Here is a 12,113-nt window from a genome sequence, read left to right as displayed (position 1 = left end):
TTCTCAGGATTATTTCCATTTTAAAATGTGTTTAATGTTAGCTTCCAGGAATCTCTTTCAAGTACAATGCAGTCATTTCTGAACATACATGTCAGTATATACATTCAAATGAGAAAAAGTCTAAAAAGAATGACTATATAAAACCAGGAGTAACCAGCTGTTTTAAAACATCTTATTGGTTTATTCTTAAATTTTTTAAAGAATTTGTCTGTTCTTTAGTAATGGCTTTCCAATTTTTTGATAGTATGTGTAAAAATGCAGATGTAAAACTTAAAAGACAAACTCTGTTTCATTTGAAAACAATTCCATAAATACAAGAACATTTGTGATGGAAATCAACTTTATGTCCTCACATGTGAAAGAAAATATTAATTTCACAGAATTTGTAATGTCTTTATCTGAAATCATTACTCTATGTGAAAAATTGGTACTTTTATAGTTAAAAACAACTTCAACATTTTATCTGCTTAAACCTTTATTGTGGGATTAAATTAATCTTATCTTTAAATTACTGTTTCTCTTTATTGACTTCAAAGGGAGAGTATGGTTCAGTGTAGGCATTTAAATGTGGCTATTTAAAGTGTAAATAACTGAGTTTAAAGTACAATGATCTCGCATGATTTATTAGTTAAAATTTCAAATCTCAAATGCAGATAAACTTTAGTCATGTAAAGTGCTAAAAACAGTAAGATGTGACCTGAAATGTGTTTCAAGTAGGGGATTGTTCTGTTATTCAGAAGACACTGTAAGAGTTCATCACTACACTGCCAGGAAAAGCTGCTCCAAGCTATTCACCATTTGAGGATTGCCTAAGTAATGCGCACTTCAGTAACCTCCAGGATTTGGCTCACACCATCACGCCTGCGGTGAGGGAGGAAATGCAGACGTTGCAGCCTGCCAACTTTTAGGCTGGCTAGTGGTTGCCTCTGGAAGAGGGAATATCTAAATGTGTTAGCAGTCTAGTCTTCTGAATCCTTTGCAATTAATATCAGATTTGTTTCTTGAAGTGTATTGTCTTGTTTGTGGTGCTTTTTTTTTGCTTTTTTTTTCTCCTTTTAACTGTTCAACACATAGTAATAGATCTACTTCAGGCATGCTCCTAGTCATTTTGCTCATCGTTGCCTATACACGTGCAAGAATTTTCTCTCAATATCCATTATCTATGGATTCATCATCCTTCTGCATTAACTGTATACCTTTAGTTTATATGCACTTAGTATCCATACAAGGCTTTACTTGGAAAATCAAAAAAATACCCAAAGACTGGGACGTGGTGTCAGGAACTACCAAAGCTGAAAAAATATGGAAATTGAAGATTGTTTTGAGACTGCATAGAAAATATTCCAAGCAGTGAGTCTGAGTAAACTTGAATAAACCTTGTGTTTATTTTAATCCAAGTATATAATTTCTTTTTTCGTAAAGTATTTGTTACTATTGTGCTTATTTAGTTTTTAATTTTACTTTTTAGCTGTAATTGTGTTTCCTTGTTTTCCAGTATTTCTGCCCATAACAGAGGGCATGCAAATATCTAAATAGTGATGTATTGAAATAATAAGACAAAATTAATGGAGCATTAACATTACTTTTAATTAAGGTAATAATGATCTTTAGTTTTGTTCGGTCTAATCCCATTTTAATATAATCCTGGCTTTTTTGGTGATATTGACCTCTAGAACAATTGTAACTGCCATCTTTCCCCAGATGTTCTTCAAATTCATGGCATGGAAATAGATTTTTTACATCTTTTCATTAGTTTAATAATGACATAACTATCTCGTACTGCAAATTGTACCTGAGCTATTGGCAATATGTTATTTCCTGGTAAAACTCCTTTATTAAAAATGCTGTATGCATTGATACAGAAATTGTGAAAAGAGCATTTCAGTTTTGCACAGTGATCAGGATAAAGGTATTTTCAGAGATTTTTCAGTAAATTGTTGCCAAAATGAGTTTTAGTGTAATTCTTCATTTTCATACAAACTTTAATATGCCCAATGACAACTCATTATTAATTGTGTAAATAATGTATCTGACAAACTTCTACAGAGACAAATTTAAGATAGAAACTATTGTATACATAGGAAATAAAATAGTCAGATAAAGTGCAGACACTTGCAGAACAACAACTTACATTTGTAAAAGTATGTGTATATTTTTCTAGAACTTTTTGCAAGTTGACAATATTGCCTGAAATTTCCCAGAGAAAAGCTTTTTTATGAAGGCATCCCAAAAGTTTAAGAATAATAGGAACTGCATGTAAATTTAATCTAGTCCTCTGCTCTGTTTGCAACTCCTACTTTGTCACCTCCGGGGCTCGCAGTTCTTACACCCTACGTGTCATTTATTTGATATATGATCTTTAGGAAAAGTTAATGACTGTCTTTCTAAAACTGTTTTAAACACTGACTGCAATGTTTGTTTCTCGGAAAGCGGTAGCAAAACCATTGTTTGTCTCACTTGAGTGCACCTTTTGCGGATTTCTGTACCTCCAGATATTGGCTACGCCCATGTATTCAGCTGGCCAAGACAACCCTTCCTAAGGGAGCATATCTCTGTTTACTTGAACGTCCTTTATTTACACCTTACAGCCAGCCGTGGGCCAGAGCTTTCTGTTGTGCAATACCCTGAAGATGTCAGTGTGCTCCTTAACTCCACGGTGTGGATGCTGTGTGTATTTGAGTACCCCAGTGAGGAGAACGAAGAGCCAGTTGTGTACTGGAGGAAAGGCCCCGACTACCACAACCAGCAGAGCCTCCGGCCGAGCCCTGGCGCTGGCAGCCCACAAGTACACATTACAAAGAATCCCCTCAGGGGATTCTCCATCTTAAAACTGAGCAACGTTGACCAGAACGCGAGCAACTCCTATTTCTGTGACGTGACACTAACTCAGAAAATACAGGGCAAACGTGGAAACGGCACCAAGCTGACAGTGCATGGTAAGGAGCATTTGGGAGTGACAGAAATGGACTTGATATGTGCAAAGTGAATTAGTTTCCTTCATCCTTACTGCCTTCTCTCCCACCACTAGCCTCTGCCAAAGGAAGAGTGGGAAAAAGCAGTCTACAGTCGTGTGAGTAGAGGTGGTACACGCCTTATGTGTGAACAATTCATACAGCTGGACAGACAGACTCCTCAGGGACAGAGACTTTTCTTTGGATCTAAACCAGTTCACTGTGCAGTATAACACTGATTCTATATTTTATATATTCTAAATATTTTATACATGTATATATATAGCATTAATTTTTAAAATATATATATTTTAAATATTTTTCTTAATATTCTCCACAAACATTTGCTGGATCTTTATTTTACTCCATATCAAACCAAACAAACAAACAAAAATCAAATCCCTGACAATCTTTCCTTATCTTTTTTTATAATTTTCTTCACTCTTTATAAGCCAATGGTCTCTTCTGAAATATGTAGTTTGTGCTTCCTCTTCCAGTTTCTAACATATGAACAGTAAATACACACAGCAGTGTGAGAATTTTTAGAAAGAGCGTACAGGAAAGTAGGGATATGTGGGAGCGAAACTTTCTTTCCATTTGATTGTAAAGTAATTTACAACACTTTATAACTCTTTCCTTTTCCCTGTCCTCAAATTGTCCAGTTTCCATAACCCTGCTGGGGATGTGACCTCAGTGACAGAGATAGATACACTATTTCAGATGACACAAGTTTTCTCCATGTGGACTTTCCAGACTAGCAAACGGTAAATCTCTCTCATTCTAGATTTTACATTATGTTTAACAATTCTCCTGAATCCCGAGAAAATCATAGCGGACAATGAAACTCTTCTGAGTATCACGCCATAAGCATAAGCTTGCTCTAGTGGGATTTTTGGGGATTTTTTAATTCTTTTGGTTTTGGTTGGTGGTTTGGTTTTTTTTTTTAAGAAAGAAGAAAAAGTTGTCTGGAATGCAGTAAGATAACTGTCCTTTAGATTGGCTTTTTCATCATCACCTAAGGATTTGCTACACAATAAAGATGTTTTTGGATATGCCACTTTTAGTAAACTGAGAATTTTGTTTATTATCCATCTCTTAAGTAGCTTACGCAGGTTCAAAAATCTCATGTCTGAGGTAAAAAGAAGGCAACAGGTCCCTCATGAGAAGCTTAATGTTTTAGCCTGAAAAAACAGTGAAAGAAAATATGATAAAAATAAAGACAACTGTGTTGCCTGGTCAGTCCTCACTAATCCTTCAAATAAAATCTTATCAGAAAAGCAACTTTTTTTCCTTTTTCAAATACTTTTTTTTTTTTTCTCTTTGTTTCAGATTTCAAATGCAAAGACTGTATAAGATCAGATAAGACCTGGTGGGGTTGGTTCCTTCTTCTTGGATACACCATCTTTGTCACCATAGTTATCATAGCTTTCGGTGTAAGTAATATTTTCAGGAATAAATACTACAAACCTCATGATGGGTGGTATCTTCTGATGGAAAGAAATTATAAGAAGATTAGCCTGAAGTAAAAAGTCACTGTTTTCTGATAACTAAATATAATCCCCCACCTGCTAATATTTTGAGGGCATAGCTGTGGGGGGGGTGGGGAGGGGGGGAAAGGAAGTTGTGATATATAGAGAAATTATATCTGTCTTTTTCTGCATTTGCTGACAAGTGAGAACCATGTTGCTGGCTGAACTTTTTACTTTTACCTGGAAACAAAAAAGAATGAGAAAAAAATTGCCTAAGTGATTAGCAGTTTGAAAGACATCCTGTTCCCTTCACAGTTCTGGGCTCAAGCTCTTAACTTCATGAGCTCCCCTGGACATACATCAATGTCCGCTCATCTTTTGTCTTACTCGTGTTCCATCCAACTAACCAGTCATTGCAGGCCCACTTCCACCCACTAGTTGGTACAGGCCACTGCCTGACATTTACTTACCCAGCAACTTGAAAACTTGAAAATATCTTGCAAGAGAAGGAGAAAACATTTTTTTTGATACAAAATTGTCTAAGCCTAGGCTGATCTCTTATGCTTCACATGATATTTTAAAAATCCTTCCCTCTTTCCTAGTTGTGGCTTTGTTCCCCACTTCAGGAAAAACTTCATAATCATTTTAAACAATTATGTTTTATGGAATCAAAACCTAAAAAGCCAGCTATTAATGAGTAGCTCTACTTTGATCCTACTTGGGAATAACCTTTATGCAAATAAAACCATTTGGAAGGAAATAAATGTAAGCTGAAGAAATCTGAGCTACTCCATAACTTGATGAAATTAAGCATCACAGTCTTTGAAGGCATAGATGGTGCTACACTTATGCCTAACCCTCAACAGTACAACATGTTTTGCTTATATTTACAAGGTCCTTACTTGCAAGTGTAATTCAAAGATTATCATTTATAGGAGACCTAAAAAATTCCTTGTGCTTCACCAACAATGTCTCTCCTCAAAATCACTATTGTAGAGTCCCTTAAAAATTAACAAACATAGGTTAAATTGGACCAAGAGGGAATAGGTACCAAACTTAACAGGCTTAGAGGAAGAAAACTTAGCTCTTGAGGAATCAACATGGTTTTAAACCAGTAGCTATTTTAAGTCCAGAAAGACCGATCTTTCAGGCAGCCGAGTCTTGAGTGAAAGGCAGTATTTCCTTCAACTTGTTTTCTCTTTCTCAGCTTGTGCAGTTTCAAGGGGCTACTTCAGTGTCACTGAACCTGTCATGGTGGCAACAGCTCCTGTCTGCTGATACTGCTGCACAGCCAATAACCTAATTATTATATAAGACTCAGTGACATAAGTTACAACACTTACAAAGACATTTACAGTATCTGATTGCCCTTCTAGGTCAAGTGAGGTTTGGGTTTTGTGTTCTTTAACAACCAGTTGTTAAATAGTGTTACCTCAAAGCCACATCAAAACCAGAAATGTTCACACAGTTCAAACAGTAGGAGACAAGATATGTGTATTTAGGGAGACAGCAAACGTATGCCAGAGAGCGATTTCTTTATTTCGATAAAATAGTGTCAGAAGCCTGCCAGAAGCCATTTCACATCTGAACACACGAAGTGAGCCAACCTAGTCTTTCTTAAAATGAGTCACTGTGAGCACAATTAGAAAGCAGTAGCAAATACTACTTGGGTCTGTCTGGGATGAAGTTTAACTGTCTTCATAGCAGCCCGTGTGGTGCTGTGTTTTGGATTTGTAGTTAAAACAGCGTTGGTAACGTACCAATATTTTGGCTGAATAGTGCCTGAATGGCATCAAGGCTTTGTCTTTTTCTCATTCTGCTGCCCCAGTGAGGAGGCTAGGGGTGGGCAAGAGGCTGGGAGGGGACACAGCCAGGACAGCTGACCCCAAGCAAACAAAGGGATATCCCATACCATACTTTGTAATGCTCAGAAATAAAAGCTGGGGTAGGAGAAGAACAATTGGTTTGGGTTTTTTTTTGCTTCTGAGGTGACCATTGCTCAGAGACTGGCTAGGCACTGGTCTGCTGGATGGAGATGGCGAGTGATTTCCTCTGCATCACTTGTTGTTTTATTGGGTCTCCTTTTCCCTCTCTCCTTCACCTGTTTAATTGTCTTATTGTGACTCACGAGGTTTTTCACTTTTGTTCTTCATATTCTCTCCCCAGTCCCACTGGGGATGGGAGAGTGAGCAGCTCTATGGGTGTTGAGCTGCTGGTCAGGGTAAACCCACCACACAGACCGACACTGAAATTTATAAAATTTGGAATTTTATAAATTTTAAAGGCAATTTCTTTAGTAAACATCAAATGCTTCCTGTTATGAAAATGTACATTGCGTCAAAATCAGAGTATACACTAACCAAAATGGCACTAGATGACTTAAAGGCCCTTTGACCCTTACAGGTCACTGTTTAAATATGGCGTGACATGGCTGGTTAAGTCCTTCAGGGTGCTTCTGTATGGAGCTGTTAACCTGGAGAAGAGGCCTGACCTGCATTTTCTGAGTCTAAATTCCTCTCAGTTGTTCCCTTGCTTCTCACTTCTGCCAGCTTTTTCTATGCTTCAGACTAGGGCACAGCAACATGCTATCCCAATGACACCTGTGTGACAGTTGTATCTGCTTTATGGAGAAACCATTATGGCAGTCACTTGGGTTTTCTTCCCAAAAGAAGACACCCATCCCACCCACTCTCCAAAAAAATTTCTTATGCTTTGTAAGAATAAAGAATGAACAAAAATGTCTCTCCCCCTACTCCCATGCTGTATTTTTTCTAAAGTAACAGCATACATACATCTTCAGAGATAGCACTGGGAACTTGAGAGGTATTAAATGAAATCACTGTTACACAGCTGGACACACTTTCAGCCTATTTCTTGAGCATAATATGAAACAAACTGTAAAGGCTTAGAATTCAGCATAGAATAAGCTAATTCACTGAAATAAATTAATGTTTGATATTATTTCTTACTCTTATTTTAAACCAAAATGTAATATAATTGTTTTGCTGTATCATAATAGCCCACATCTGACCATGTTCTACTAGTTTATTAAGTCAGAATAAGATAAGCAATAAAATAAAAACTAAATATGTATTAGTATCTTAGCTTACATATCACTAACTTTTATTAATAATAATAATAATCATGAATTGTCTGTCAGTTGATGGTGTAGTTAAAATTAGTATTTCCACGTTTTATTTTGACTGTGATATGCAAAACAATTTACCAAAAAAAAAAACCGAAAAACAGAATAAATGCTGGATTGCTATCCCAGTAAAGCTGGTAATATTTTCTCTAAAAAGATGGGGTATCTATTGGTAACATATCTACTGCTTAACAATATATTTTGTGGAATATTGCAACAGATTCACCAGTGCTGTAAAAAGTGCAAGAATGAGTCAAGAAATACAGATAGCAGTGTTACCCTGCCAAATGAATGGATTTATGACCAGCCATCCAGACCAGTTAATAATGGGTTTAATCAAGAATATGAAGATATGTCACTAATAAGAACTTTCAGTGACAATGGAAGGAAAATGATATGAAAAACAAGGTGCGTGCAGTTGTAACTGAGATACAAGCATGTGTGATGTGTGCTACTTCTATCAAGGTAGAAAAGAAACATACATACAAATCACTTCATTAACTTGTAATGTTTTTTGTTCAAGGAGTTTTTTTCATAACTTCAAACTAAAGACATTACCAATCCATGCAGCTACAAATGAAATGAGTTTTAGCTTATATAACTATCATCAAAATACTTTAAAAGCTAAAGGTGTTCAAACCTCTTTTCAATGCCAACAAATGTGACCATACACATAGTTTTTTTCTACTTCCAACACAAGGACAAAGTTGAAATTTTGTTTTTAGCCAGGTTAAGACAGCTTCTTTGCTTTACAAATGCAATTCTGTAATACAATGTCTGTCCACTGTAATGACAGATTTAAAGAATAATTTGTCAGAGAGGAATTCCTCACATGCTCCCAGCACACTCTCTGCCCTTATTCCTAACTCCTTACACATCCCTCACATTTACAAATCCCTGCAACTTCACCCACTCTTAACTACTTCATCAGCTATGCCACTCATAATGCATACTGGGTACATGCATCTCACAATAGAATGAAAATACTTAACGTGTTTTTAAAAGTTGTAACTTAAATGTTTGCTGAAGAAGCATTAATTACTGAAATTATCTTAACACATAGATAGGCTACATAGATATAAGTTTACTGTTTATGTACCATATCCAAGATTGTAATATAAAATATTTTTATTATAAAATATATTTTATACTTGTTTTAAAGTGCTTAGAATACCTGTGGAATCCATGTAAATAACAGCAATAGAACTAAGCTGCATAGAAAAAGCTTATCATAATTTGCACGGTAATGAAGCACTTGAGGAAGTGCTGCCTTGGCAGAGTTATGTATGTGTGACTTGAAGTAAATTAATACTTTGACAAAGTATTTGAATTGTTAAAAATTATGTTTTCTCTTTTTTTTTCCCAGTCAAACATTGCAAGCTGAATACTGTGTTTCAAATTTGCTTACCATTGCAAATATATTATGTGAAAGGAAAGCGTTCATAGAATAAAGTTACAGCCTTATACATTAATTGTGCAGTAGTTATAAAAAGTGATTAAACTCTTGTTTGCTTAAAAGGGGACAGCAAGTCATATAGTTGTCACTATACATTAAGAAGTGGATGCACACTGCTAGCTGGATTCATTTTCAACTTCATCACTAGCCTCTTTTTCTAAAACAGTTCCTTATTCTATCGGTAAAAATGCCAACTAAAATAATTTTCATTTAAGAAACTGATCTGAGCATTTGATTCCTTTTGGTCAGTGCTGGCTAATACACTTAGAAAAAGTGAAGTGTGACTTTCAGATAGATTGTGCTTGAGCATTTGGAGAAGGGAAGGACAATCATGAAGATTTTTTTATTTTATTACTATTTTTATTTGGACAGTAGGAATTAAACAATGGTCTTCCCTCCTCCTCTAACTAAACTGGGAACTGGCTGCATCTGCAGTCATACATATTTAGGTTTCCAGAATCAGTAAATCAAACTCTAATTGTAGATGTAAATATGCAACTAATTTCTTTTCCAGTGAAACTATCTTCAGAAGCACTTCAAATTTTCTATTTTAAGAATCTTTTAAAAATAAAATCCTCATTGCACATAATATATACCTAACTCCTTATTTTAAAGCTAAAATTATAAATTGGGTTAAATATTAACAGGTTAAATACGGGGAATGTTTACACATTTAACATGGAGGCTTAGAGGAGAAAGAAATAGCCTATTCCATCCTTTAAAATGAGAGGTGTGAAGTTCAACTTAGCCAAAGATGCAGTTCTGTGAAGAGAAGAACTGAAGGCAGCAGTCACTGAACCAAAGTCATCTTCAAGTACAAGAAGCACAGAGGTCAATGCGTTCAGTGAAACCTTCCAGCTCCATCATTTCGGCAAAAATGATAAGAACTCATACCTAACCTAGCAGACATAACTAGAAGGTGCATTTAAAAAGCATCTCATTCGGATAACTCATATACTCTAATGGGGCTGTTTTCTTTCCACTTTATAACACTGCCTCCACTTCAGATCAATGGCCCTTCAAATGAAGGTCAAGGTGATTTCTGCACTTCTTCACATGCTTCTGAGAAACAGCTGGGCTATTTTCTACATAGTACTTCCAAAGAAGTGGGAAAGGTTAAATATTCAGAAAGTTCTGGGGGACTGAAAAAAAAAGTAATAGGTAATATCTTCCATCATCTAACACCAACAGCACAAGGAAAGGAAAAAGACGTTATTTGTTATATTGCAGTCAGCAAGGTCATGGATTTTTATGGCATCTTAACACAGAGTGAAACATCAGGACTGAATTCAGAAAAAATTTAGAACACAAAAAATTCTTAATGTTAGACATGTGAAATACCACTTTTTTCCATTTATACTTATTCTTTAAAAAGTGCACATTGTAGTGTCAAGAATGTTAATATTTAGATGAAATTCTGTAAGTCAAAGAATCACAGAAACATTGGTTAGAGGGGACCTCTGGAGATCATGTATTCTAACTCCCCTACTCAAGCAGGGTAAAATAGATCTGGTTGCACAGGACTACGCCCAGACAGCTTTTGAGTATTTACAAGGAGGAAGACTCCATAGCTGCTCTGGGTAACCTGTGGCAGCGCTCAGTCACTCATAGCAAAGTGTTTCCTGATGTTCAGATGGACCCTCCTGTGTTTCAGGTTGTGCCCGTTGCCTCTCGTCCTGTACCTGGGCACCACTGAAAAGAACCTGTCTTACTTCCTTTCTTCCTTCCCATCAGGTATTTATAAAAATTGATAAGATACCCCTGAGCCTTCTCTTCTCCAGGCCACACAGTCACAGCTTTCTCAGCCTCTCATACATCAGATACTCCAACCCTTTATCACCTTTGTGGGCCCGCAGTGGACTTACTCCAGTAAATCCATAACTTTCTTGTACTAAGGAACCCAGAACTGGACCAAGTGCTTCAGATGTGGTCTAGCCACTACTGAGTAGAGAGGAAGGATCACCACCTTTGAACTGCTGATGATGCTTTGCCTAATGCAGGGCAGGATGCTGTTGGCAGCCTTTGTCATGAAAGCACATTGCTGGCTCATGGTCTGTTTGTTGTCCCCTGTACTCACAGGACCTTCTGTGCAAAGGAGATGCAGGACTTCGTATGTCCCTTTATTGAACTTGATGAGATTCTCTTCAGCCCAGTTCTCCAGCCTGTCCAGGTCCCTCTGGACTATGAATTTACCTTCAATTCCAAGTGATTCAAAACAAGGGTCAAGTTCATTACCTAATATATGAAGGATGGAGTCAGCTCTCCAGGAACTGCAGACAGAACTGCTAATTTTAGTAGGACTCAAGTTTACCTTCAAATCTCCTGAATACATACTCTGACAGGAAACATAGAATCATAGAATCATAGAATGGTTTAGGTTGGAAGGGACCTTAAAGATCATCTAGTTCCAACCCCCCTGCCATGAGCAGGGACACCTTACACTAGATCAGGTTACTCAAAGCCTCATCCACCCTGGTCTTAAACACTTCTGAAGGAAAAATAACTGAAAGAGTAACTCCCAATTACTCAATCCAGCATTAAGGATTGTTACATATATCCTCAGCTAGGAGTTTAACAGTAATCACAGATTTCAAGATGTATTGTGTATAAATACATCTAGAATGTGGAAAACTGCTCTGAAAATACATCATAGAAATTTCAAACCCCAGAAAAAATGTACATAACAACAGCATTGTGGTGGGTTGACCCTGGTTAGATGACAGATGCTCACCAAAGCTGCTCTATCACTCTCCTTCCTTAACTAAACAGAGGAGAGAAAATATAACAAAAGGCTCATGGGTCGAGATAAGGACAGAGAGAGATCACTCACCAGTTACCATCATGGGCAAAACAGACTCAACTTGAGGAAAATAAATTTATTATCAATAGAATCAGAGGAGGATAATGAGAAATAAACCCAAATCTTAAAACACCTCTCCCCACCCCTTCCTTCTTCCAAGGGCTTAACTTTCCTCCTGATTTCCACCTCGTCCCCCACAGTGGCACAGGAGGAGAGAGAATAGGGGTTGGGGTCAGTTCACCTCATGTTGTTTCTGTCTCTCCTTCCTCCTCAGGGGGAGGACTCCTTCCCC

The sequence above is a fragment of the Antrostomus carolinensis genome, unplaced genomic scaffold (genome assembly GCF_000700745.2).
Source record: "Antrostomus carolinensis isolate BGI_N321 unplaced genomic scaffold, ASM70074v2 scaffold39621, whole genome shotgun sequence".
Classification (NCBI taxonomy): Eukaryota; Metazoa; Chordata; class Aves; order Caprimulgiformes; family Caprimulgidae; genus Antrostomus; species Antrostomus carolinensis.
This window is presented reverse-complemented; position numbering follows the sequence as displayed.